We start from the raw sequence: 18,451 nt of genomic DNA, 5'->3' as shown, positions 1-18,451 counted from the left end.
CTATAAGATGCCTAAGGATTGAGTATAGGAAAAGAATCAGAAACACACTGCCTACAGATGAAGGGATTGACGACTAATCTCTCATTAGAAAAATATGGAGGTCAAAAGTAAACAATGGAATGGAATCTTTAAAGTGTCTAAAGAAAAACAACTGTCAGGCTAGAGTTGTATACTGGTGAAAATGTCCTTTAAAATTTTCAGGTTAAATAAAAATATATTCAGATAACAAAAGCTGAAAGTCACAAGCATATCTGATTCTTCAGGCTGAAGGGACTGAATGACATCAGAAGAAACTTGTATCTAGGAAGGAATGAAGAGGGAATTGTACCTATAGGAAGGAATGAAGCTGGGGGGAGCTTATACAAATATCTGGCACTCCAGCTTTTGTGGCCACTGCCCAAGGGATGGGGCTCTGGATTGCCTGGCTCTGATAGCCAATGAGGCTTGCATTAATGAGTCCCACAGATTGGAGTAAACAAACAAGCAGCTCTTAAGGGTCGAAGGAGAACTCCCCACGCCCTGCGGATACAGATGCAGGTCAAATCACAAAGGATGCGAACAAGCGATAAAGAGGGACAAAGGAATCTAAAAGAACCATAAAACAACAAAATGGCAATAATTAGTCCATACCTATCAATTATTACTCATTAAATATAAGTGTACTAAATTCTCCAATCAAAAGACAGAGAGGCTGAATGGATTAAAAACAAACAAACAAAAACAAGACCCAACTACATGCTACCTATAAGAGACTCACTTCCGCTTTAAGGACACACACACTGAAAGTGAAGGGATGGAAGAAAAATATTCCATGTAAACGGAAGCCAAAAGAAAGCAAGGGCAGCTATACTCATATCAGAGAAATAGACTTTGAGGCAAAGACTATAAACAAGAGTCAAAGAAGGTTAGTATATAATGATAAAGGGGACAATTCATCAAGAGGATATAACATTTGTAAATATCTATGCATCCCACAAGGAGCACCTAAATTCATAAAGGAAATATGAATGGAAATGAAAGGAGAAATAAACAGCAATAAAATAATACTAAAGGACTTCAATACCCTACTTTCATCAATGGATAGATCATCCAGCCAAAATCAAGAAGGAAATGTTGGACTTGACCTATACTTTAGACCACACAAACCAGCCATTTACAGAGCATTCCCTCCAACAGCAGTAGAATTCACATTCTTCTCAAGTGCACATGGGACGTTCTCCAGGATAGATCATATGTTAGACCACAAAACAAGTCTTAATTTAAGATGACTGAAATCATATCCAGCATCTTTTCTGACCACAATGATATAAAACTAGAAATGAATTATAAGCAGAAAACTAAAAAAATCCATAAATATTGTGCATGTAGGTTAAACAACAAGCTCTTGAACAACCAATGAGTCAAAGAAGAAATCAAAAAATATCTTGAGACAAATTAAAATGGAAACAGAACATACTAAAATTTATGGGATGCAGCAATAGCAGTTCTAAGGCAGAAGTTTATAGTGATAAACATCTACATTAAGAAAAAAGAAAGATCTCAAATAAACAACCTAACTTTACATCTCAAGGAACTAGAAAAAGGAGAACAAAGTAAGCCCAAAGTTAGTGGAAGGATGGAAGTTTAAAAGATCAGAATGGAAATAAATGAAATAGAGAACAAAAAGACAACAGAAAAGACCAATGAAACTAGAAGCTATTTTTTGCAAAATGATAAAACAAAATAGAGAAATCTTTAGCTAGACTAACCAGTAAAAAAAAGAAAAAGGACTCAAAGAAATAAAAATATATATGAAAGAAAATATATTACAACTGATACCACACAAATACAAAAGGTCATAAGAGACTACTATGAATAATTATACACCAAGAAATTGAACTACTTAGAAGAAATGAATGAATTTCTAGAAACATACAACCTACCAAGAATGAATTATGAAGAAATAGAAAATCTGAGCAGATCAATTACTAGTAAGGCGATTAATTCAGTAATCAAAAATCTCCCAATAAAGAAAAGTACAGGACTGGATGACTTCACTGGTGAATTCTATCAAACATTTAAATATTGAATAATAACCAACCCTTCTCAAATGCTTCCAAAAACTAGAAGTGGAGGAAACACTTCCAAACTTATTTCACAAGGCCAGGATTACCCTGACACTAGAGCCATACTACAAGAAAAGAAAACGACAGGCCAATAACCCTGATGAACGTAGATGCAAAAATCCTCAACAAAATATTAACAATTCAAGAGTACATTAAATGATCACACACCATGATCAAGCTGATTTATGTAGGGATGCAAGGATGGTTCAACAGCTGTCAACAAATAAATGTGATTAACAAAATGAAGGATAAAAAACCATATGATCATCTCAATAGATGCAGAAAAAGCATTTAATGAAATTCAATATCCATTCATGATAACTCTCAACAAGTTGGGTTTACAGGGAAGATACTTCAACATGATACAGGCTATATGTGACAAGCCCATAGCTAACATCATACTCAGTGGTGAAAAGCTGAAATCTTTTCCTTTAAGATTAGGAACAAGACAAGGATGCCCATTTTAACCACTTTAATTCAATGTGGTGCAAAGTCTTAGCCCCAGCAATTAGGGGGGGAAAAAAAGGAAGAAATAAAGGCATCCAAAGGCATCCAAAGTTAAAAAGAAGAATTAAAATTATCTCTATTTGTAGATGACATGATATTATATATAGGAAACCCACAAAACTCCACCAAAAAAAAGTGTTAGAGCTAATTAAAAAATCGGTAAAGTTTCAGGATACAAAATCAATATACAAAAGTCTTGCATTTCTATATATTAACAAAGAAGTATCAAAAAGATAAAATAAGAAAACAATCTCATTTACAATTGCATCAAAAAGGATAGAACACTTAGGAGTAAATTTAACCAAGTAGATCTGTATACCGGTAACAAAAAGATTATTGATAAAATAAATTGAAGAAGACAGAAATAAATGGAAAGAAATTCTGTGTCTATGATTAGAAAAATTAATATTTTTTAAATGTCCATGCTACCCAAAGTGATCTATAGATTCAATGCAATCTCTATCAAATTTCCAAGGGCATTTTTCACCAGAATAGGAAAAACAATCTTAAAATTTGTATGGAATCATGAAAGACCCTGAATAGTCAAAGCAATCTTAAGAGAAAAGAACAAAGCAGGAGGCATTTCACTTCTTGATTTCAAACTATATTCCAAAGCTATAGTAATCAAAGAAGTATGATATTAGAATAAAAACAGATACATAAATGAATGTAACAGAAAAGACACATGGAAACACATGCATGTATGGTCAATTAATTTATGACAAAGGGGCCAAGAATATACAATGAATAGAGGACAGTCTCTTCAATACATTGTGGTGGGAAAACTAGGTAGTCATGTGCAAAACAATGAATTGGACCACTATCTTATACCATGTACAAAAATTAACACAAAATGGATTAAAGTCTTAAATGTAAGACCTGAAACCATAAAACTCCATAGAGAGTAAGCTCCTTGACAGTGGTCTTGGCAATGATTTCTTGGATTTGACACCAAAAGCAAAGGCAACAAAAACAAAATCAAACAAGTGGGACTACATCAAACTAAAATGCTTCTTCAGAGCAAAGGAAACCATTAGCAAAATGAAAAATGAACCTACAGAATGGCAGAAAATATTTGCAAATCATATATCTGATAGAGGGTTAATATCCAAAATATATATTATATAAAGAACTGGTGGGCTTCCCTGATGGCGCAGTGGTTAAGAATCTGCCGGCCAATGCAGGGGACAGAGGTCGAGTCCTGGTCCAGGAAGATTCCACATGCCGCAGAGCAACTAAGCCCGTGCACCACAACTACTGAGACTGTGCTCTAGAGCCTGCGAGCCACAAATACTGAGCCCACGTGCTGCAACTACTGAAGCCCGTGCGCCTACAGCCCATGCTCTGCAACAAGAGAAGCCACCACAATGAGAAGCATGTGCACCGCAAGGAAGAGTAGACCCCGCTTGCTGCAACTAGCAAGGTAGAGAAAGCCTGCGCACAGCAAGGAAGACCCAACACAGCCAAAAATAAATAAATAAAAAATTTAAAAACCTGCCTATTAAAAAAAAAGAACTCGTACAACTTAATAATGAAAACAAGCAAACAAACAATTTGATTTACAAATGGGCAGAGGAACTGAACAGATATCTTTCCAAATAAGACATACAAATGGTCAGCAAGTCTATTAAAAGGTACTGAACACCACTAAACAGGGGAATCAAAACCACAATAAGATTACCCCATACCAAGCAGAATGGCTATCATGTAAAAGATGAAACAGAGCAAGTTTGGCGGGGGAGGGGAATGTGGAGGAAAGGGAATCCTAGTGCACTGTTGCTGGGAATGTAAACTGGTACAGCCTCTATGGAAAACAGTACAGAGGTTCCTCAAAAATTTAAAAATAGAGCTATCGTACAATCCAGCAATCCCACTTCTGGGTATATTTCTAACGGAAATGAAAATAGTATCTCTAAGACATATCTGTACTTCCATGTTCATTGCAGCATTATTCACAATAGCCAAGATATGGAAACAATCTAAGAGTTTGTTAATGGATGAATGGATATAGAAAATGTGGTAAATATATACAATGGAATATTAAATTTCAGCCATAAGAAAGAAGGAAATCTTGCGATGTGTGACTCTATGAATGGAACTTGAGGGCATATGCTATGTGAAATAAGTCAGAGAAAGACAAATATTGTATGATGTCACTCATATGTGTAATCTAGAAAAGTCAAACGTGTAGAAACAGAGGAAAGAATTGTTACCAGGGACTGGGGGTGAGGGAGGACAGGAGATGTTGGTCAAAGAGTACAAATTTCCAGTTGTAAGGTGAATAAGGTGTGGGGATCGAATGTATTGCATGGTGATTATAGTTAATAATACTATATTATATACCTGAATGTTGCTAAGAGTGTAGATCTTAAATGTCCTCACCACAAAAATAAATGGTAATTATTTGATGTGATGCAGGTGTTAGCTAACACTATGGCTGTAATCATTTTGCAATACATTTGCGTGTCAAATCAGCACATTGGACACCTTAAACTTACACAGTATTATATATCGATTATATCTTAATAAAGCTGGAAAGAAAGAAATAAAACGGTAGTTTTCCAGGAATCTAATGTGATTTGAATTCATTCATTCTTTCTTTCACTATTTCCGTAGTAGGTAGAAGAATAGCCAAAAAAATTAATACACTTGCCAGAAAGATTTTTGTTTGTTTATTTACTCTGAGTTAGGAATGTACTAAGCACTGTGGTTTTTCCAACCACCATTTATTGTGGTATCTATATTTATTGTGATAATTACAGGTGGTGTATCTTTATTTTCTTAGGTAATTGTTACAGAAAAATTCTAAATTTAACACCATCATGAATCTTTTCTATTATTCCCCTGGCCTTTCTGACTCCAAATTCCATCCTCTTTCCTAAATATCAGGCTCGCTTTCTATTACTAGTTGTATACCTACAGGACAAGTTGCTTAATCCCCTTTTATTTTAATCTCTTCATATATCAAGTGAGAGTAATAAAAACCTTGCAGAGTTGTCCTCTAAATTAAATGAAAAATTGGTAAAACACTCTTATCGTAAAATGTGACACTTCCTAGAAATTCAATTAATAGTATAGCTTCTTTCCTCCCCTTACCCTACTTTCTCTACTAGGATATGTGCCCCAACAGAGGAGAGAAAGTGCCTTAGTCTTTTGTGTGGTTGCTCTACCTGTCGTAGAACCTGTTGTGTAAAGGGGCTTAAATATGTTTGATGAGGGAGACAAGTCTAGGCCTGTTATTGGAGTTACATAATGTATTACAGCTACCTCCCCAGAGTTGTTTCTGCTCTAACCCTGGAACATTTACATTGCTTATTATTCTGAAATTATGATTATTCAGAAGACTACTGTATGGATAGCATAATATAATAATTCCTTCAGAAGCCTTCCAGAATCTGCATCAATTTACGTCAATATTTTGTCAGTAAACAATTTATTTGGCTTCATACTACAAGATAAGAGCACAAAAAATAGTTGTTCTTATAGACATAATTCATTTGTTTTACAAAGAGCCTCTTTTCTGAGATTTTTAATAGTTTTTGAAATTTGATCTGAATTTATAAACATACTGGATCCTGATTTTACATTGGTATATATATGTATAATGTTTCTTCAAATTACATTTTCCGTTCTTTCACTAATTTTGGCTGTGCTATTTAGTGAATCTATTACCTTCTTGAAATGGAACCAGACAAAATATTGTGGAAAAGCGTTCATGTACTTAATATATTAAAGAAAGTGAAAAATACAAGGATAATATTAAATGTTGTTATGTGTAATTTCTGGAGAAACAGTATAAAAGCACTCTCTTTTATTTGAATGGATAATGGCCCCTATTTTGTAGCCATACGCTGTTTTTCCTACCCTAATGTGGTTTTATGAATGGTAATTTAACTGTCATTTACAGAGGCAAGGGTTCAAATGCAGATTTGTCTTAAAATCCCTACACTATCCAGCATTTGATTACAGTATTGGCTATTCAACTTAGTAAACATCTATGAAATGACTCAAATGATACCCAGTGGCGTGCCTTGACTAATTTCAGACAAGGAATAAATTTCAGGCAAGGAGCAAATTTCCTTCTTTTCAAACAGTTATGAAACAAATATTATTCAGGTAGTTTTTGGTTCTCCTTAAGTAGGAAGCCTTAGTTGTATTGTTTAGGATGTACAGTTAGTTGTAAGTAAGATGTCAACCTTTGTTTTTCAACACTTTAACTGGATTACCAAAGTATCTTTAATCTCTCACACCAGTTTCAGTGACAGATTATGATATCATATAAAAATAAGTACAAATAGTTTAGAAAAAGAATAAATCTTTAAATACTTGGGGTTGTTTTCAATTTGCTTTAATTACTGGAAACTTTAAAGAGATTTTGTTGTTAATTCTGCCAGAGATAGAAGGTTCTTTCCCAATGAAATCTTCTTCAGTTAAAAATCATTTCTGTAGCTGTGTTCTGTGCATGTCTGAGTAAAAGATAAGGGTTTTCTCATATTTTCTGCTTTCTTTTCTGTAAATGACAGCTAAATTATCATGTCCTCGATTTCCCATAAATTATATAACTTAGGCATGCTGCTCCACATTGGATAAGATGAAAAAAAAATTTTAACATCCTTGAAACTAGAAAATAAAAATATAAAAATAAACTGTAGGATGGAAGGATAACTACATACTAACTATTCTTTAGTTGCTATTAAACAAAACACACCACAAAACACCATAGAAACCAAATGAGTATGTAACCCGTTTCGTTCAGAGGTTTTTGTCTTGCTTAAGAAAATCTTTTTCTTTCCAAGATTATAAAAAAAGTTCTGTTATATGTCATTCAAATATTTTATAGTTTTTACCATTCTTGCTACTACCTTAGAAATCTGAAATTATGTCAAAATAAAAATATTAAGGTGAAAAAATTATTTTGTAGCTTAGCTTTTCAGGTTTAGATCTTTAATCTTCTGAAATTGAAATTTATTTCTAAGCTCGATGGAAGGCAGGCGCTGTGGATGAAATTATAGTTCAGCAAAGTATTTGTTCCTTTCCTCACCTCCATAGTAGAATACACTTCCCCACTACTTGGATGTTGGGTTTGGCTGTGTGACTTGCTTTGACCAAAGGGGCATCAATAGATATAATGCAAACAAAAGCACATAGTGTTTCCTACCACCCCACGTTGCCTTATGTATTGATTTTTTGTTAAAATAAAAGTCATTACATAATTAGTATAATTATGCAAACATGGTTTTCAGGTGAATACTCTAGTAATTCTATGGTTCACAGAGAACACTCTAATTATATATCCATTAGTATATTCTTTCATTTTTATTTACTGAGTTTTCTGTATAACTAGCTCTCATTGATCTAGGAGGTTTGTGACAAAATTCTAAAGTTACTCTCAATATGGTAAAACACATTTTAAAAATTTATAAATCCATTCCCTTTTAGACTATCTGCTCAACAAGCTAATTACATGGCTGTTACTCTGAGATTTCCCTTCACGTCATCTTGGGAATTGCTTTTCCCTATAGCCTGTAGTCTTGCACCAAAGCAGCAGTCTGCACATCCAGGGGTCCAACAACTTCCAGGAGGAGATGTCCCCAGTTTCCAACTTAGTAAAGGAAGAAGGATTTAGATACCACAACCTCCTACTAAGGCCTGATAATGGGGAAGGCAAGGGGAAGAGAATGTTTTCTTCTTTGTCCCCAAATGCTCAGATTTTCTTTTATATTTTTCTATTCTGAAAACTGCCAAACCAGCTGGGCTTCAGTCATTCCTTGAGGCAACATGGAGAGTCTCAAGAGAAGGACCTTCCTTGAAGTTTGACCTAGAAATTTTAATTATTTTGTTTTCAACAGTATGGTGACTTCTTGTAATCCCACCCTGCAGGGTAACCTCTGTGGACAGGGAACTGTATCAATCACATACATATAAACACCATGCCATCTCACTGACGCTGCTCATCCCAAATGAAAAAGTTAAAAGAAGAAAGCTATGCCCCGAAAATCACTCATTGAACCTATTTTAATTTTATCAGCCAGTGGGCAAGTGTGGGTTTTTTTCAGTTTCCTTTTTTAAATATGTTGTTAGACCAGCAGATGTCCACTTGCTAGAAGTGCTGTATACTACATTCAAGAGCCTTTATTAATGCAAGTATGCTTATACTATCGTGCTCTGTGTTCTAAGCTTCCTGAACCCTCACTTTGAACCACTACAGTCAAGAAGTAAATTTCTCTAAATACTTGACTCCAAATATTCTTTTGGAGGTAGGGAAGCAATAGAAGTAGCAGAAGGAAAAATCCACTAAACAGAAAACCTATGCCAGCCTAGGTACCAACTAGGAAATCTTGTGTGTGTGTCAGAAAGACACAACAGGACGTTCAAAGATCTTCACAGAAGTCCAAACTACCCTAATAGTGAACTACAAAATGTGAGTAATACTGGGAACAGAAAAATCTGTCCTATTTCTCTCTTTGAGCATCAGTGGATATACATTTGCACACAGCACACACACACATATACATACATATATTTTTTATACATTTATATATTCATACGTTTTTGGATTTATATGTTTACTTTTTTATTTTTATATTTTATATATTTATAAAAAGCATCTGATATATTGTGAAATGTTAAAAATGTTAAGGAATTATTTCTCTTAAAAATCTCTATCATCACAATAGTTAACATTTATTGAGAATTTGTTAAATCAGGTATTTTAAAATTTAACCCTCATAACACAGTTAAGAGATAAATCTCATTCTTCTCCCTATTTTACAAAGAAATACATCAAGCGCTATCACTGCCATCATACTAAAAATAACATGAGCAACAATAGATAACTTTGATTGAGTCCAAACTGTTTGCTAGTTTTCTAAGCACTTTATATAGATTAGCTCATTAGCTAATTAGATTAGCTTCACAGTAATTTTATGATGTAGAAGTGATTGTTATTCCCATAATAGGACAGCATTTAAGTAATTTGCAAAAGATTACGTAGCTAGTAAGCAGAAAGGCCAGGTGGAGGGACAGTCACGAATATTGCCAGGGTCATCAGGTTAAGCTAGGACGGGCCAGAGCCTGACACAGCCTTGGGGCTCTTGCCCACTGCACCTTCAAGCTCTAGTACCATTAGATTAATGAGCAACCCGCCATCCACTAGTGTAGGTCATCTACACACCAGTGACAGTTTTTGGACATTTCTGCTCATTGTTTTTAAATTTTAAAATAATTAAACAAAAAATCAGCATTTATTGAGCACCACCAACTGTGGTCTGCGTGTGGCTATGATTTAGTCACCCTCCTGCCAGGCTTCTCTCTGCCTTCGTAGTTCCTGCCATTTTTTTCCTTTTGTGTGTATTTCTCTCTCCTCTTTTAGACTCAAGACCTAAATGGCAGAAACCATAGCTTCTTTCCTTTGCATCCCCAGGGCCTTGCCTGCTGTTTGGCACACATTATTTTGTTAATAAACACCCATTAAACGGACTGAGTTGCACATGTAAAGCCCTTTAATCCTTTCCATTTGTAAAACAGTTTTTATCATTCTCATTCACAGTTGTGAAAACTGATGACTGGGGAAATAATCTGCTGAAGGTTTCTGCCACTTAGAAACAGGTCTGAAACTTGAACCAGGCAATCCTGACAGTGGGTCTAAAGCTTTCACTACTTCTCAGCTCCACAAGTACTTACTAAGTTCTCTGAAGACTTGTGTAAAATATTGTAGGTAAAGTGCAAGGCAAATAAAACGTGGTTAATAAATGTTAGTTATTGTTGTACTGGCCTCCAGGTAGCACATGTATTCAAAAGAAATTCAAACGGAACAAATAAAAGTAAATGGATCTCCATTTTACACCTACGGGTTATTTTCACAGTTATGGGGGGAAAATCGTCAGGCTACACAAATCAAGTTTCTTTTTCAGTGTGTTGCTAAGAGCACAACTGACAACATGATATGAGTAGAATAGGGAATGTTCTATTGTATTTGGTTGTAATGGCTATTTCCGTTGGCCCTGCTTTAGAAAAGAGCACCTGTGAGCTTTCATTAGCAGTGAAAATGACTGGATGACAAGGAAGCACACAGTGAGCCCTCCGTGTACTTGACTTTGGGTGTTTACATCATTATTTTCTGTGCCATTTTCCTTTTGCTGCAACTAAATTGTCAGCAATGGACCGATTTCTCTTTCTTCTTTGATCCTTGGCTCTTGAGACATCTGTGCCCAAGTCCCGCCCTCAGCAAAGAATTCTCTTCCCACTGTCTCACTGTTCCACCCAACATCCACCCAAACCTACCCTGCCACTCACCGCATGTGCCAGCCTCTTTGCCTCTGTCTCTCAGGGCAGTATTTTCCATTTCCTGGCCAGCCTGGACAGTCCACCATGGGATAAGTTCTCCCCTAGGGTTTAGAAAAACCCTGCATCTCAGACAGGAAATCTCTGCCACAGTTATCGCGATGATTCCCATTCTTGATAGTTCAAATATGCTGTGTTTTCTCCTAGTTTCTCCTGATTATAGGTTGGAATTTTTTCACAGCTTTCCTTCTTTGACCATTTAATTTCCCTCCGACCCCCTGGGACCTAATATTCTCCTACATCTTGGACTTTACACCAGTTTGAATCTCCGTGTTTAGCACTGTACAGAGGCTCGGGGCCAGGTGCCTCCTCTGAAGCCTGATGACCTTGTGTGTGCCCGTCTCGGTCGCTTTCCTGGATCAGAGCGGTTCCTCTGCTCAGCTCCCTGAGGCTGCGTGTTATCAGACATTCTTTACTGATGCTGAGGCTGAATCCTGTACTGCTTTTTTTGCCTCTAATCCTCTTTGGTTTCACTCCCTATAGTTCAGTAACAGAGCTCTTCCCAGAATTGAGCCTGAAAATGTGGAGGCTTGGTCAGTTCTTATTTTAGTTTTTTAATTAGATCCCAAATATCAGTTTATAAAATGAATAATTCATCACCTGCATTAGATAGATTTTTCTATATCATATTCTTTAAAATACAAAAAATTGCAATTTGGGGGAAATATTTACAAGGATTGAAGGTGTTTGAATGTTTTTAAGTTCAAGACTAAAGTGTTCAGGTGCAGTTAATACTGATTATCAAAGACACCAAGAAGCTGATTATAAAAGTCAGATAATTCTTCAGGTGCTATAATAGTTTATCCAAAATAAAACTTATAAAAGGACCCTGGTGAAAACGTGTAGATTATTAGCAGTCATCCATGTAATTACTATTCCTCTCTCCCTCTCACATTATATATATTTTATATACATATATAAAATATCTTGTCATCATCCTAACCTCCAAAAATCCTTTTAGAAAACACAATTACATATTTTTAAATCACTTCAGACATTTTAATTTGCTGTATTATTACACAAAAAATTTTAAACACATATACACACTCTTCATTTTTATTAACACCCCAAAGCTACTGATTCATTAACAAACATGTTTATACACTTGACTCCCATATACTCAAAACAAATGAAGATAATTATTGGATGGTATTAAAATTACACCATACACAGACTCCACATAGAGAGAAACTAAAATTATTTAAGAAAATAACTGTAAAAATTAGACACTGTGTATTAGAAACCACATGAGGAAAGTGCCCCTGTGAAGATAATAGACTTAAAGAACATTAGAGCCCAAAGCAAATGTAGATACCGCATTAGGGTTCAGTATAGAACATTAAAAAACACTAAATATTTTCAGTACAAACAGACTTAGTAACAGGGAATGAGATGCAAGCAACACCACTGGAGGGGATCAAGAGTGGGCTCCAACTGGGCTTCAAATGACTTCCAGAACTCTACAGAACTATCCTTGACTCCGCCACTGGAATTGCTAAGTGCCAAACACAGAGTCAGAGCAATGATCCAGGGATTAGGACTGCCTGGCTGTCACTGCCACCATCGTCACAGTCTTTGCCACAAATGACTCTTGACACCTAGGTAGTGGGCAACAGAATGCTGTTGCCCAAATCCTTCTATCATCACAGCTGGGCAAGCCTGTACACACAGCCCAAAAGAGGAAGAGGGTTCACTTCTGCCTTCCAAGTGCTTTTAATTGGTGGAACCTAATTTACGTATAGAACCCTACCTGCAAGGAAACAGAAAAGGCAGATTTTAACTTTTCAGCTTCCACAATGCAGGAAAGCACAGAGGAGGAGTATTATGTACATTGACACCGTGTCTGTCCTGGTGGATGACAGGAGGGAGTGAGGAAGAGGGAAAGTGGATCCTGCACCTCAGGAGCTTGGTTTTTAATGCCCAAGGAAAGCAGCTGGGGATTTGGAACCAAGATGTTCTGTGAAAAGAAGGCCTAGCAAATAATCTTCCCCACTGTTGGTTTGTGGGTGTTGGGGGGCAACACTGAAGCTAAGGATGTCAGGGTCCTTGCACACTTGCTCTCCAAGAAATCAAACCCCAGGACTGTGCACCTGGCCCAGTTACAGTAGCCATATGATCTTCAATCCCCTTCCCCCAAATACACACACACACACACAAACACACACACACACACACACACACACACACACAAGAAAGAGAGCAAAAAAAAACTGGTTCTAAGCCAGTGGTACACTTGGCCACTTGGCAAAAGCAAATAAAAGAGTATTCAGAGCGAAGTTCTCATAACTTAGGTCACAAAATGTTCTCATAAAATACATAAAACTGAATAAAAATAATTTAAAAAACCTCTCAAAGAGTCTCACACACAAAAAAAATCATGAGTTATTTTAAAAAAAGCAATGAGTTTACAGAAGCAATAAACAGGAGACTAAATTCCCAACTCTTGAGATAACAGACCAACATATATAACTTTTACATAACTCGATAAAAATAACTATACATGTATGTATATATATATACATATTTGTATTTTATTTGTCTTTTCATTTGTACATGTATTTTATACATACACATATACAGTTATATATAATATATATTATATATCTTAAAAAGAAATTGAAATTGCAATACAAAAAAAAATCATATATTGTGTTAAAAAATAGGTACATTTTTAAAAGGCAAATAGATCTCTTGGGCAGGAAAATGTAGCCACTAACATTTAAATCAATAAATTAAACAGAGCTGAAAAGAAAAAATATATTAGTGAGGTTAGCAGGTTCCAAAGATAGAAGAAAAAGCTCCAGTATTCATTTAAAAGGGGTACAGAGAGAGAAGAGAGAATGCGAGACAGTATTTAAAGTGATAAAAGGCTCAGATTTCCTCAAAACCCATGAGGTGTAAACATTCAGATTCAAGAAGCCCAAAAAGTCTTGAGCATGACAAATAAAATAAATATTTAAAGAAAATGCCCAACCAAGGAACATCATAATATACCAAAGATGAACAGAATGTGTTAAGCAACCAGAAAAAGAAAAAAGAACCTCCAAAGGAACCAAAATCAGGGTGAGAGCAAACCTCTCCACAGAAAAAACTGTGACCTGAAGACAGAGACATGATAGCGTCAAAGATAAAATACGATTCAAGAGTTAAGGAGAAAATAATGACATTTCAGAAGGATGTTTCCCATTTATTGGCCCAACTACAGAAGGAAGAAGAAAACTGAAATCAGATGGAAGAGGAGGTAATATGTCAAAAGCTTCGATAAGCAAAGAAATTGTTAATACATAAATACTAACTGGATTAAAAATAATAACAAAATAGTAAATTGATGGGTGTAGATGAAGGAGATGCAAGGAAAATACACAGTAACATACAATATATTAGCATTGTGGTCAGAGGTAAAGAAAATAAGATGCTCATATTATTCAATAGGAGTGCAGGGATATTTATTAACTTCAGACTTAAAAAAATCAGATTGTGCCTTTTAAATTGTAAGGACAACACTAAAAGAATAGAAACAAAATAATATTGTCAAATCAGAAGGTGGGGGTGGGGAAGGAATAAAAGAAACTGCATCAACCCAAAATAGTGCATAAAAGGAGGGGAAGGAAAATGAGACTCTGAAAAAACATGGTAAACAGAAAGCACAAAATAGGATGACATAAACAAACCCAAATATATTAATAATCACAGTACATATAAATGAGCTCAGATCATCAGTTAGATGATAGGAAGTTTCAAATTAAATATGAAATCAAAATTTAACTGTAGCGTCTGTGCAAGAAATTAACCTAAAAACATGGTGATACAGAAAGGTTGAAATGAAAGAATAAAAAAGTTATCTCAGAAAATTATGAACCAAAATAAAATTGGTGTACCTAAATTAATACCAAACAGATTTTGTATAAAAAGCATTATTAGGGGGCTTCCCTCGTGGCACAGTGGTTAAGAAGCCGCCTGTCAATGCAGGGGACACGGGTTTGAGCCCTGGTCCAGGAAGATCCCATATGCCACGGAGCAACTAAGCCTGTGTGCCACAACTACTGAGCCTGAGCTCTAGAGTTTGCGAGTCACAACTACTGAGCCCAAGTGCTGCAACTACTGAAGCCCGCACGCCTAGAGCCCGTGCTCCACAACAAGAGAAGCCACCGCAATGAGAAGCCCACGCACCGCAACGTTGCAACTAGAGAAAGCCTGCACACAGCAATGAAGACCCAACACAGCCAAAAATAAAAATAAATCAAATAAATAAATTTTTAAAAAAGCATTATTAGGAATAAAAAAGAATAATTATAAATAAAATAATTCACCAGAAAGATAAAATTATGAACTAGTAGGCACACAAAACAAAGCTTAAAAAGATCAAAAATAGATGAAATGACAAAGATAATTTTCCACGTCCTTTTGCCAACCATGTGAAAGATTTTTAGCTCAGTAATTTCAGAAACAGATAGGTAAAGCATACCAAACTTTCTAAGAATTAATATGATATGGTAGTAGTACAGGGGTAGATAACAGAAGAGTGGAACTTAAGAGACAGCCTTCATTTAGAACCATGCGTATATACAGAGGTATAATGACAAGTCAGTGGGAAAATAATGGACCATTCCATAAGTTATAATGTACCAGGAAAAGGATTTTAGTTGCCTACCACAGAGTCTTCTCTGACTACTTTAAGCAGAAAAGAATTTTATTAAAGAATATTAGGTAGCCTGGGGCCTCTCTTGAAAGTCAGAAGTCTTGGCTCTGAAGTGTGCAGCCATCCCACAAGGAACGCTTTAAGGGAAACTCCATTTTCTCTGCGTCTTGGTAACTTTCAGTATTGGATGCCAGAATTCCGCCCACTTGCGTTTGAAGAAAAAACAAACAGCTCCATCATTATCACAACATGCTTGCCTGAATATGTTACACCAATTCCATTGGGCAGAGCTGCCATTTCATCTGTTCACTTCCAAATCCAAGTTTCATGCATATATTATGTCTGATTGGCAGAGTCTAGATTTCCTGCCTTGTGTTCTAGCCACCAAGCAGTCTGACTCTTATCTTGGGAAGACATAACTTATAAAGTGGGAAATTGCCTACATACAAAAAGGGTTTTCAAATACTGTTGTTCAGCAAAACTCGTGTAATAATATGCACGCCTGTTGGCCATCAACACGCATCACTGTTCCATGCCTAAACTTCAAAAAATAAAATAAAAAACAATATACTCCCACCTAACAGAATGAAGTTATTCCTCCTATAAAAGAAAACACCAGAATGCTCTCTCCTCATATTCTCGTCATTCACAGCATCCTCCAATTCCAGGATCTATGAGTGTAGTGGTTATCCTTTTTTGCATAACAAATCACCTCCAAAACAACAAACATCTTTTAATTTACAGTTTCTTTGTGTCAGGACTCTAGGCAAAGCTTAGCTGGAAACCTCTGACTCAAGGTCCTTCATTAGGTTGGGGCTGCAGTCTCATCTGAATGCTTAATGAGGGGAGGATCCATTTCCAAACTCACTTGTGTGGTTTTGTCAGAGTTTAGTCCCTTGCATGCTATTGGATTGAGGGCCTCAGTTCCTCACTGGCTTTTATCCTGGGGCCTCAGTTCCTCACTGGCTTTTATCCTGGGGCCTCAATTCTCTGCCATGTGATCCCCTCCACAGGAGAGCTCACAGTATGACAGCTGGCTTCCCTGAGAGCAAGCAGGCAAGAGAAAGGGAGAAAGCACCCAAGGTAGAAGCCACAGTTCCTTGTAATCTAATCTCAAAAGTGACATCCATTGTTTTTGTGTTGTTTTATTCCTTAGGAGACAGGTTCAGTCCCTTCAAGAAGAAGGGATTTCACAACGATGAATATTGCCGGGGGGTCACTGTGGGCCATCTTAGGGTTGCCTACCATACTGGTTGATGGCCATTTCTCTCCTCATCCAGTGAAAATTCTATCCTGACCTTTTGTAACCCATGATCTAAACTATATTAACCCTAAACAACATTCCCGATACAAAATAGAATAGAAATGAGGAAAGAAGGATACAATTTTGGATAGAATAGCATGATGGTGACTATGGAGACTGTGTTGCTTTGATAGATATGGTGGGTAGGAGGAACAAAACCCAAGTACAGAATAATTGTCCATGTCAGTGGGAGTAAATCACTGCCCCCTCCACCTCAGAAGTGGTAAAATATAATCAACCTGCCATCAGTACCTCACTAGTTACCTATTCACCCAGGGGGAATCTGCTGACAGTCTTGTCTTTGTTCCTCTGTATGACGTGTCTTTTTTTCCTCTGGCTACTTTTAAGATTTTTCTCTTTAACACTTATTTGAGCAAAGAGATTATGATGTGCCTTTGTACAGTTTTCTTTATGTTTCTTGTGCTTGGGAATTTTGAGTTTGTTGGGTGGGTTTTTTTTGGTTTTTTTGGGGGATGTTTGTTGTTTGATCTGTAGGTTTACAGTTTTCATCCACTAGAAAAGTTTGGCCCATGGAGAACTTTGGCCATTATTTCTCCAAGTATTTTTTTTCCTCATCCCCTTCTGCAGGGACTCAAATTATACATATATTAGACCTCTTGAAGTTGTAGAACAGCTCACTGATGTTCTGTTTTTCTGTTTGTTTTGCTTTGCTTTCTTTTTAAATGCTCTTTCTCTCTGTTTAATTTTGGACAGTTTCTATTTCTGTGTCACTAATCTTTCCTTCAATGTCTAATTTGCCACTAACCCCATCCAGGGTACTGTTCATCTCATACATTGTTGTTTTAATCTCTTTAAGTTTGACTTAAATCTTTTCTCATACTGTCCACATTTCTACTTAACTTTTTGAACATCTGGAATACAATGGTAACTGTTTTAATGTCCTTATCTGCTAATTCTAACATCTGTGTCAGTTTATGATCAGTTTCGATTGATTTTTCTCATTTGGGTCTTACCTTCTTGTTTCTTTGCATGCCTCTTTATTTGTGAACTTTACCCCTGTTAGGTACTGGTTATTTTTGTCCTCCTATATATATTCTTGAACTTTGTTCTGTGATGCAGTTATTTGGAAGTAGTTTAATCCTTTCAGGTTTGCTTTTAAGATTTGTTGAGTAGGACAAGAGTAGGCGGAGTCCAGAGCTAATTATACCACTACTGAGGCAGGTTCCTCTGTTTACCCAATGTCCCATCAATCATGAGGTTATCTAGTCCAGCAGGTGGGGACAGGTACTCTTCTCTGTCCTCTGTGAGTGCTGGGTGCTATTATCTTCCATCATTTCAGGTCATATTCTTTTCTGGGTCTTGGGTAGTTTCCTCACATGCATGAGCTGATCAGAACTCAGCTGAATATGCAAGAGGAAGCCTCTGCATATGTCTCTGGTCCTCTGTCTCTGGGCAGCAATCTCCTCTCAAGAACTTTATACTGAGAATACTTTCTGGCAGAGTCTCCTCAAACATTCAGCTTTGCCCCCTCAGTTCAGTGATTTGCTGGGCTCAGCTTGGGTCCCCTCACCCAGTGCTGTTTCCTGGAAACTC

The sequence above is a fragment of the Phocoena phocoena genome, chromosome 1 (assembly GCF_963924675.1).
Source record: "Phocoena phocoena chromosome 1, mPhoPho1.1, whole genome shotgun sequence".
Taxonomy (NCBI): Eukaryota; Metazoa; Chordata; class Mammalia; order Artiodactyla; family Phocoenidae; genus Phocoena; species Phocoena phocoena.
This window is presented reverse-complemented; position numbering follows the sequence as displayed.